The sequence below is a fragment of the Lutra lutra genome, chromosome 15 (assembly GCF_902655055.1).
Source record: "Lutra lutra chromosome 15, mLutLut1.2, whole genome shotgun sequence".
In the NCBI taxonomy this organism is placed as follows: domain Eukaryota; kingdom Metazoa; phylum Chordata; class Mammalia; order Carnivora; family Mustelidae; genus Lutra; species Lutra lutra.
Window position 1 is genome coordinate 57,600,188 of NC_062292.1, and position 9,405 is coordinate 57,609,592.

At 43.8% G+C, this 9,405-nt stretch overlaps 1 long non-coding RNA gene and 1 pseudogene across 1 annotated transcript; both read right to left on the minus strand.

Moving 5' to 3' along the window:
- Positions 1–232: 232 nt before the first annotated feature.
- On the minus strand, positions 233–9,044 carry LOC125086196 (uncharacterized). The gene is made up of 3 exons (XR_007123119.1): positions 9,031–9,044; positions 776–781; positions 233–499 (listed from the first exon to the last, which is right to left on the minus strand). It is a non-coding gene; the product is annotated as an uncharacterized LOC125086196 (long non-coding RNA).
- LOC125086195 (zinc transporter 10-like) lies at positions 493–3,887 on the minus strand (annotated as a pseudogene).
- Positions 9,045–9,405: the final 361 nt, after the last annotated feature.

Below are 9,405 nucleotides of genomic sequence, written 5' to 3' on the forward strand. Positions count from 1 at the left end.
GGAAATTTGGACAAATGAGCCATTATGCAATAAATAAGAACAGTCCCAGTGGACTGATCCCACAAGACAAGATACATGTATTGTGTTGTACCTTAGAAAGTGGAAATATTCCCACACTTCCAAGCGGAAAAAAAAGGTATTTTATGCATTAAACATCTGAAGCACCCTACAGCTGCAATTCATTTCGCAGTGGAAAGTAAACATTAGTTCTCCCTCCACTTGACAAATGAAGAGGTAGTCAACGGATTTTCTTCCTGTCTTCCCCCAATAAACTCCACTTCCTCTAATGTTCTGAGAATATTTTCTACTCTAATAGATGTTCACTTTTCATTTATTCGAAAATGAGCCAAAGAAAAAAATTTCCGCAGTGACAGGACTATCCAACTTTCCTTTTTTTGTGATCTTCTAGTGGAATGAAAAAAAAAAAAATAGCTATCACGATTCTTAAGCTTTTTCGATGTACTTGGCTATGAGCTCACCTGAGAGTCCGCTACAAGTTCTTATCACTTTAAAACAGGAACTGCTTTGAATCCCGTGTCCACAGCCATGGAGTCCCAGCCTTCAACATCCCTGACACAGATACGAGCACAGTTTGCTTCTTAAAATAAATGTTCAAACTAAAACAGTGAATTTGTTGAAGAGCAGCCTGAGACACTGGGGACAACGTAAAGTTCTCAGTCACACAGAAATTAACAGATACATGCAATTAACATCCCAAACAACCAGCCCCTCTTTGAACACAGAGCAAGCACACCACAAATTTGATACAGCCCACACAGGTCTTTCCACCAGCCAGAATGCCTCGTCTATTCAGTCTGTTTATGTGGGGACCAGATTAAAAATGTGTGCTGTTGACATAATGTTGGTCCTCCTGAGTTTTGCTAAGAGCTTGTCCATGGTCACTCAGACAGTTGTCTGGAGATACTTCAATAACCACTTCTGTTGTTTCTTGTCTAGCGAAGCTATCACTCGGGGTTGTGTCTAGAGGGGTACAGCCATTGTGTTCCGCACAGCCGTTGACGTGCGCCAGGGGTAGGGCCCCGGGAGGGCAGCACAGCTTCTTCTCACAGCCCTTAGAGATGCAGGGGGAGCTGCAGAGCAACAGGAGGTCCTTCTGTTCCACGGGGTCCTTCAAGTCCACCTGCTCAAACTGGATGGTCACATTGTGGATTCCTGCCTGTGGAAGATCTCTCGAATTTTCCTACTGGTGTCCTGATAGCCCCTGTCCTTCTGATACTTGATGTGCAGTGTGGCAATGATCTTTCCACTTATAAGTTCCCAGATGTGCACTTCATGTATGCTGCTAATCCCCGCACAGCTGAGAGCTGGCTCACTACAACAAGGAAGAGCAGACAGTTAGCGGGGGCTACTGGAAACAAGGTACCTCTACGGGAGAGACACGGTCCCTGAAGGCATTCTCACCAAAATGATGTATTTACAACAAGGGGAAGAAAAGAGCTGTATCTACATGGGTACATTTTCCCATAATCTTCTCCGTCCTCTCTGAGTCCCTATACATCCATCATGAACCCATAAAAGGCAATTCAAGAAAGGAAGTTTAACAACATACCAAAAAATTCCCAGGATTGGTGAGTTTACAAGGGAACGGACACCCTGACGGGCTGTGCCTGGAGTATGAAATAGGGTGTCTTTTTGAAAGAGGAGAACTTGGCAATATGGATGGAAAACTTTTACCAGCATCTCTAGTACTCAGAATTTAACCTATAGGGAAATACCCAAACATTCATTTATAAAAATGGTTTGGGCAGTGTTTTTTGTATTAATGAAAAAAACAGAATAAGGAAATAGTTAAATCAATTATATATAAAAGATATGATTACAGCCATTAATAAGTAAGTTGCATATTAAGGATATGAGGAGACGTATATAAGATATCTTTAAGTGAAAAATGAAATAGTTATACTGTATATACGGCACAATCTTTTTCTTTTTTTTTTAAGCAAACATCAGTGTATATATACACACACAAATTTTATGCAGCTAAAAGCTTGTCTCACTGAATGACTGATTCAAAAATATTAAAAGAGGTAATTTCTGGGTGGCAAGATTACGAGAGACTTCTATTTTTTTATTTAAGTCTTCTATATTATCCATACTTTCTCAAATGAGCACGTCTTTAGAGAGATGATGTGGAATAGTGATTAGGAGCAAAGACCCTATAAGCTAGCCAGAGTCTGAAATCCCAGTTTAGACACGGCCTTGGGTAATTTAGCTAGCCCCAGGGCCTCAGTTTCCTTACCTGTAAGTCGGGAATAATAACAATAGTACCCACAGGTTTACTTGCAGAATTAAAATGAGTGAATATAAGTAAAGCACTTAGAACATTGCCAGCATATAGTATATAGTCCCATAGAAGGGTTGCTCCTGTTCTTACCATCTATTTTTTAAATGTTTTTTAATATAGATAACTTGGTTAAAAGGCAATATAAGCCATTATCTATCACAAATTGCTTTGATATGTTTATCTGTTTCTTCAACTGGAAAACAAGTTCCTGGAAGGGAGAGACAATGCTGCGTGTCTGCTCCAAGGTATCTCCTTCCTCACCGCCCATCTCCTCTGCCTGCCGGACTGGGTAGATACCAGGTTGCAGGAAATGAAGGCCGGTTGTTGGGACACAGCACGGTAAAGCAGCTGGAGAGCTGACCACCTAAGTGGCCCTGAGACTATAAAGCAGTGCTGCCCAAGAGGAGGCGCCAAAAGGCAAAAAGAACATCCAGGTGGAAAGACTAGGAGAAACACAGGCTGTTGGCAATGGCCCAAGCAGCTGGTCCCAATGCGTGCTCCTAAACAGGGGGCTGGCCGGGCTCTGACCAACAGTGACCACCATAAATCACGCCCTCCCAGGGGAAGGCCTAGCCATGGCCATATGATGGATTAAGACCCATTCAACCTCCTGTCGGGGATCTGTCATGAAGTTAAGGTCTTCCAACTTTGAGCCCCACAGTGGGCCAGGCTCTTACCTCACAGTAGAAACACTAGGAAAATAAAGAAGCACATTCAGCTTCTCACCAGCATTTGGATAGTCCCCAGTTAGCAACTCGGACAAGTCTCTAATCTACATATGCTCAGACACACATAACTAAGGCGGGAGATTGACCTTTTCTTTGAGGCCAGCAAAGAGGTTTCATACCAAAGGAGGCCATGAATGATCTGAATTTAAAACACAGTCCCTGTTTTAAATTCATGTTTACATTTAAACAGGGTGTCACAAGAGACACGGTGACTTGCATGCCCATACAACATCAGCTCCCTAGAAAGCAGGATCCCAAATGCAAATGAATGGTTCCTGTTTTCAGAATAAGGAGAATAAAATCAAGTTCTTGGCAGGGTAACCTTACTGGAATAAAATCAATCTCTGACGTGAAGGTAGGACCCAAGGAGCAGATTCTGCCCAACACTCTATTCTCAAAAATCTGCGGCCGAGTCAGAGAGTCATGGGTTGCAAAGGACCTTTGGTTCTTGGAGCTGTGAGTCATCTTACTAGGCTACCAAACATATGATAGATGTTTCTACGCAGGTGATTTACAGTATTTCAAGATACTAAATCAAACACTGCTCTGAAATAACACCAGCCCTTTGACCCAGGGAGCATTAGGTGGGCCATGGTTCTAGATAAGGACCACGGACTCACTCAGCTCTTCCATGTTCAGGCCTTTGTGGACCATCTGCAGCAGAATGGCAGCAGTCTCCTTGATGAGAGGGGAAGGCGGATGACAAAATGATAATGACCATGAGATAGTCAGGCTGGGGTCGATGTAGCACTGCCAGTTACACGGGTCCTCAGGGGGCAGGGGACGCACATAGAATATGATGGCCGCGACACTACGACCACTGACCCCAGGGCATCGCCCATCACGTGCAAAAGCACACCTGTTGGGAAGGAAGAAAGACCTCTCAAGCACAGATCCACATTTGGGAGCCATGGGACGCTCTGTGACCTGGGTGCCAAGTCTAAGAAGACCAGTTGCTATTTGTTTTCTTTTTGGTTAGAAGAGTAGGATGGATTCAAACGGATAAAAAAAAAAAAAAAAAAAAAAAAAAGTCAGCTACTTTGCAGAAAACAAAACCCTAGGCCAGCATCCAGGAACCAGAGAACCCATAATAGCCTAGGAAGATTCTGAGCTGCAGACCCCAGTTGGGAAAGGGACGTCTGTTCCCGGCTCACCTGTCTCACCACGGCTGCCTACCACTTGTCAGAAGGCACCGAACTGGTAAAACAGAGGTTGTGCAAGGGTTCTTATTCTTTCAGACATGTGTCTGTGATTTAAATGGTTTTAAACATTTTGAAGAGGAGAAGGAATTAAGACTTATCAAGAGAGAGGTTCTTGGGGCATCCAGATTGGCTCAGTCCATTAAGCATTTGACTTTGGCTCAGGTCATGATCCAGAGTCCTGGGATTGAGCCCCACCTCGGGCTCCCTGCTCAGCGGGGTGCCTGCTTCTCCCTCTCCTCTGTCTGCTGTTCCCCCTGCTTCTGCTCGCTCTCTGTCAAATAAATAAACACATCTTAAAAAAAAAAAATGAGAGAGAGAGAGTGGTTCTTGTTATTCCTTGTCTTCCCTCTTCCTTGATCCATTCCCCCCCTTTCCTACGTGCTTTTGCCTTTTCCTCACTTAGCCTCAGTCATTTAAACTGGATCTGGTTTGAAAGGTCCTTAAGAAGGGTCTCCAGGGGTGCCTGGGTGGCTCAGTCAGTTAAGCGTCTGCCTTCAGCTCAGGTCATGATCCTAGCATCCTCGGATCAAGCCCCACATCAGGCTCCCTGCTCAGCAGAGAGTCTGCTTTCTCCTCTCCCTCTGCCTGCTGCTCTGCTTACTTGTGCTCTCTATCAAATAAATAAATAAAAGTCTTAAAAAAAAAAAGGGAGTCAATTAAAAAAAAAAAAAAAGGGTCTCCAGCAACACTGCCACTGAATAAAGAGCCATTTGTCAAAATAAATAAAACTAAATTTAAGAGATAATAACATCACGGTTGCCTTTAATTAAGGGAACCAACCTTCAATGTTTTGATTATGATACAAAAACTTTGCCATCCTAACACAGAAGATCTGGGTGTCCAGTTGTATGCGACACACAGACTAAACTGGGATTTAGGTGAAAACTTTGTCAGAAGAATTCTAAAAATACAAACACTAGGTTTTTTTGTCATGGTTTGGTTTTTTTGTTTTGGTTTTGTTTTTTTTCTTTCTTTCTTTCTTCTTTCTTTCTTTTTTCTTTTCTTTCTTCTTTCTTTCTTCTCTTCTTTTCTTTTCTTTCTTCTTTTCTTTCTTTCTTTTTCTTTTCTTTCTTTCTTTCTTTTTTTTTTTTCCTGCAGAATACATCAGACTCTTGCTAGTCAGTCTGGTGTACGGACTGGCTGCATCAGCAACCCCCAGAAGCTGGTGAGAGATGCAGAATCTCGGGCCCCATGTTAGAGGCTATGGAATCCGATTCTGCATTTTTAAAAGATCACAGGGGCCCGAAACTCACATGAAAGTCCCAGAACAGTGCTCTAGAAGAAAGCATATAGATAGAAAGGCTCGTTTTGTCTCTCCAGGGATCCCCCAGATCCACTGGGTTGAATTAATAAGATCCCAAACCCTCATAACTCACTTGTGGCTACAACCAAACAGTCTCACTTGGAAGATGGTTTAATTGGGCGAATGCTTCTTTTTGGCAATACTTTTAGGATTCTGCATAGCTGAGTAGCATCAGAGGTGAAACAGCATTCTGTAAACATACTAAATGCAATTTGTGGCAAACTTCCTCCCACCCCAAAATAATACAGAAATACAAAGTATCTTCACTTTCCCTTCTGGCAGAGTGTTTAGTTGTTAGAATAGGATCCTGATTCAATGAATAGGTTAAATAATTCCATTTTCTAATTCTGTGCCCCCTTGCACACACCCCACCTCTGGAAGAGCTTTTTACTCCCCAGTCCTTGTTCTGAGCCACAAAGAGAAATTCCCAAGAGCTGGTCTATATACCTTGTTCCTCCAGGGAAACCTGAAGATCGAAGCTTGGACCCTCTCCAGGGAAGTACACGGTAGGACTATAAAATACAAAAAACCAAGTATTCCTAGTTCACTTATAACAGTTTTCACTATAACAGTTTCAATCACCGCCTAAGACCATTTTCATCCTCTGTTTCCTGCATGACAGCCTTGTTTCCTCCATTAGTCGCTAAGTGACATGAGGACGAGGGTCATGTTTGCACTTCTTGTGTTTATATTTTAGCACCAGAAACACACAATGCAGGCACTCAACGAAACAGTATTTTCTGGTTGGCTGGTCATAACTCCCATGACATAGAGTGACTTCTGTCTTTTACTTAATAATAATAATTGTATTGCCAGTTAACAAACATGCATCAGACGTTGTTGTAAGTGTGTCCCATGTCCTTACATATTAAGACTCTCTGAAGCGGTTACCCTCTCCATTTTACAAATGAGGGAACTGAGGCATGGATAGCTGAATAACTTATCCAAGATCACAGAACCAGAAAGGGTTCGAGTGGGGATACAAGTCTGCGTAGAAAACCACTGTGCAAGGCACCTGGTGGCTCAGTGGGTTAAAGCCTCTGCCTTTAGCTCAGTTGTGATCCCAGGGTCCTGGGATCGAGCCCACATCGGGCTCTCTGCTCAGCCGGGACCCTGCTTCCTCCTCTCTCTCTCTGCATCTCTCTCTGCCTACTTGTGATCTCTGTCTATCAAATAAATAAATAAATCTTTAAAAACAAACAAACAAAAAAAAACCACTGTGCACCCTACCTCATAGACAGCCTAGATTCCCATTTCATGTTTTCCTCCTAAGAAATCTCCCTGCCAGCCCCCCATAATTACATAAAATAGCTTTCAAACTTCTTTCTTCCCATAATCCACAGTAAGAATCCTATTTTTGCCTCCTAGCACACCCAGAGACACGCATTGAAACAAATGTGAAAAAACAAAGCCTATCCTAACCTATGACTTATTACTGTTTTCTATTCTATTTCATTCAATTCTGGTTAATTTTCTAAATGCTCATCATATTCTACTAAATTGATTTTATGAGTCAACCTATCATGGCCTTCAGTTTGAAAATCCTCTTAAAGCCTGATTCTTTCAAATTCCAGAGACTGGATATTATAGTGTGTTTTCTGGCCTCCCGTATAAGGACGAAGAAGGCCTGGTCATCATCCTCCAGGGACCAGAGTCCACACTGGCAGGATTCTCAGAAAAGGGCACCAGGAACCTCAGGATGGGGGGTGGTGATTCCCTGTCATGGGCAATCTCAGGGACAGCATCTCGAGAGATGAAGCAATTGGGCAGGACTCTGAAGCAGGGACGGACCTCAATAGGCAGCGGAGTTCCAAGCAGAGAGAGCTCAGAGAGAAAGTGTTCCAGGCAAGGCTCAAGGGAGGCCGCAGGTGAGGACGTGCCCATCAGGCAGCATGTGAGACAGGCATACTCAGTGTGAAGTCATAGACCCTGAGAGTCTCTGTGCGCCATGGACCTTGTGGAAGTCAACCTCTCTGAACACCAGCATCGTCCTCTGTACAATGGGGATGAGAATAGCGTCTGTCTCACTTCTCTCGGAGGCTAGTTCTGAAGAATCTGTTGAAACAATGTCTGAAAGCCCACTGAGACGTAAGTGCATAGAAATGATTGCGACAATGATAATTTGCATGATTTGTGGACTGTGTCCTCTGCGCTCTTCCAACCCCTCATGCAACGCTCGCAACCCCACTGCGATGTGGTTATCTCCACTACGTCAGTAAGGAGACTGAAGCTCAAAAAAGTTAAGTTACTTGCCCAAGATCACCTAGCTGGTAAAAGGCAGAGGCTGACCTTGAACCAGATCTGCCTGGCTGAGCTCTTCTCACCTCACTGTAAGTGTGCATTAGATGGGGATGGGGACAGGAAGATGGCTCGGGTCTAGGAGAGGAGGTGGGACAGCGAAGGGGTGAAGAACAGGGCAGAAACGTCTAGAAAGGAGTGCTGACATGGGAACAGCAAGCCCTTGACTGCCAGCAGTGTTAGGACCTTATTCCGGAAGCGGAAAAGATTTCTGAGTAGGTTCTGATGAGATCACATCTATGATTCAGAAAGGTAAGTCAGGCAGCATTATCTGAGAGACGAAGATCAGCCCTTGGTAGACAGCTCAATGATCTGATTAGTCATCATTCTCACAAGGTAGAATTGCAATGACAGGACACCTCAACGGTTGGACCTCACTTCCTGTCTTGAGATTTTTTCCAAAAACTCAGAAAAACTGGCAATTTGACATCAGCTAAAATTTGATGTGTCCCAGCCCTTGGAAAAGCCATCGGTGTTGTTGAATTTGCTGATAACCAGGAATACAGTACACCAGCCCTGGGCATTAACAAGTGGTTATGGAAGGAAGAGAGAGCTTTCTTACTGGAAAAAAAAATTAGAAACATCTCATCAAAGGAGACTTATTTTCAAATGATGTCCAGATTGTGGTCTATCTATTTACATTTATACTGAAATACAAAAAGTTAATTATCTTTCTGACCCTCTGTCGCAACATTTTTGGATGTATCGCATTTGATCCTATTAAATAAAATCAACCACCACAACTGGAGAGAATTTTTAAAGGATTGTGCTTTCACGGGGCTTTGCAGGAGATGGACTGTGTTTCTCAGAAGGCATTTGTTTTATTCCACTGAAATGAGAAACACCAATGTATATCCAGAAATGATTCTTATTCACAAGAATCCCTGCCAGTCATTTGTTCCCCTGCAGATCTGGGGGAATAGTCCTGCTTTCTCAAACAGTGGCTTAAAGGTCAAAAGTGTAACCACTCAGTGGACTGTCTACACTGGAGAAGCAAGCCATTCTGCATGGAGTGTACAGGCAGTGTGCAAGACTGGAAAGAGGTGGAAATGCGAAGGAGCCCAGGAGCCCAGCCCTGCTTCTGCGGTTGCCTGGGTGACTTGGGAAGTCACCAGACTCTCAAGACCCTGCTTCCTTATCTGCAAAATGAGGGGGCGTGGAGTTCATTCCCACTAAGTCCTTTTCTGCTGTAACATTGTGTGTACCTTCTCTGAATCATGGATCTAAGATGAGGACACAAGATCTAAGGGGAGGCCAGCCTCCCATTTGGCCTGAAAGATGGAGAGGCTCCTGGGAGCCACAGCAGGGCCCAGAGCACTCACACTCACTCACACAGTGGGGCTGAGCCCAGCAATTCCACTCACTACCTGAGAGACAACAGCTCCCACCTCGTGAGATTCTTACAAATGCAAGTGACTTGTGCCCGCAGGGTGCCTGGCACAAAAGCGCATTTTCCCTCTGCATTGCCCAAGAACTTGACATGCTTTATCTAACAGCCACCCCCTCAAGTAGATACTATTTAAAAGATGAGGGAATTGGAGGCTTAGAGAAGTCCAAAACTTGCCCAAA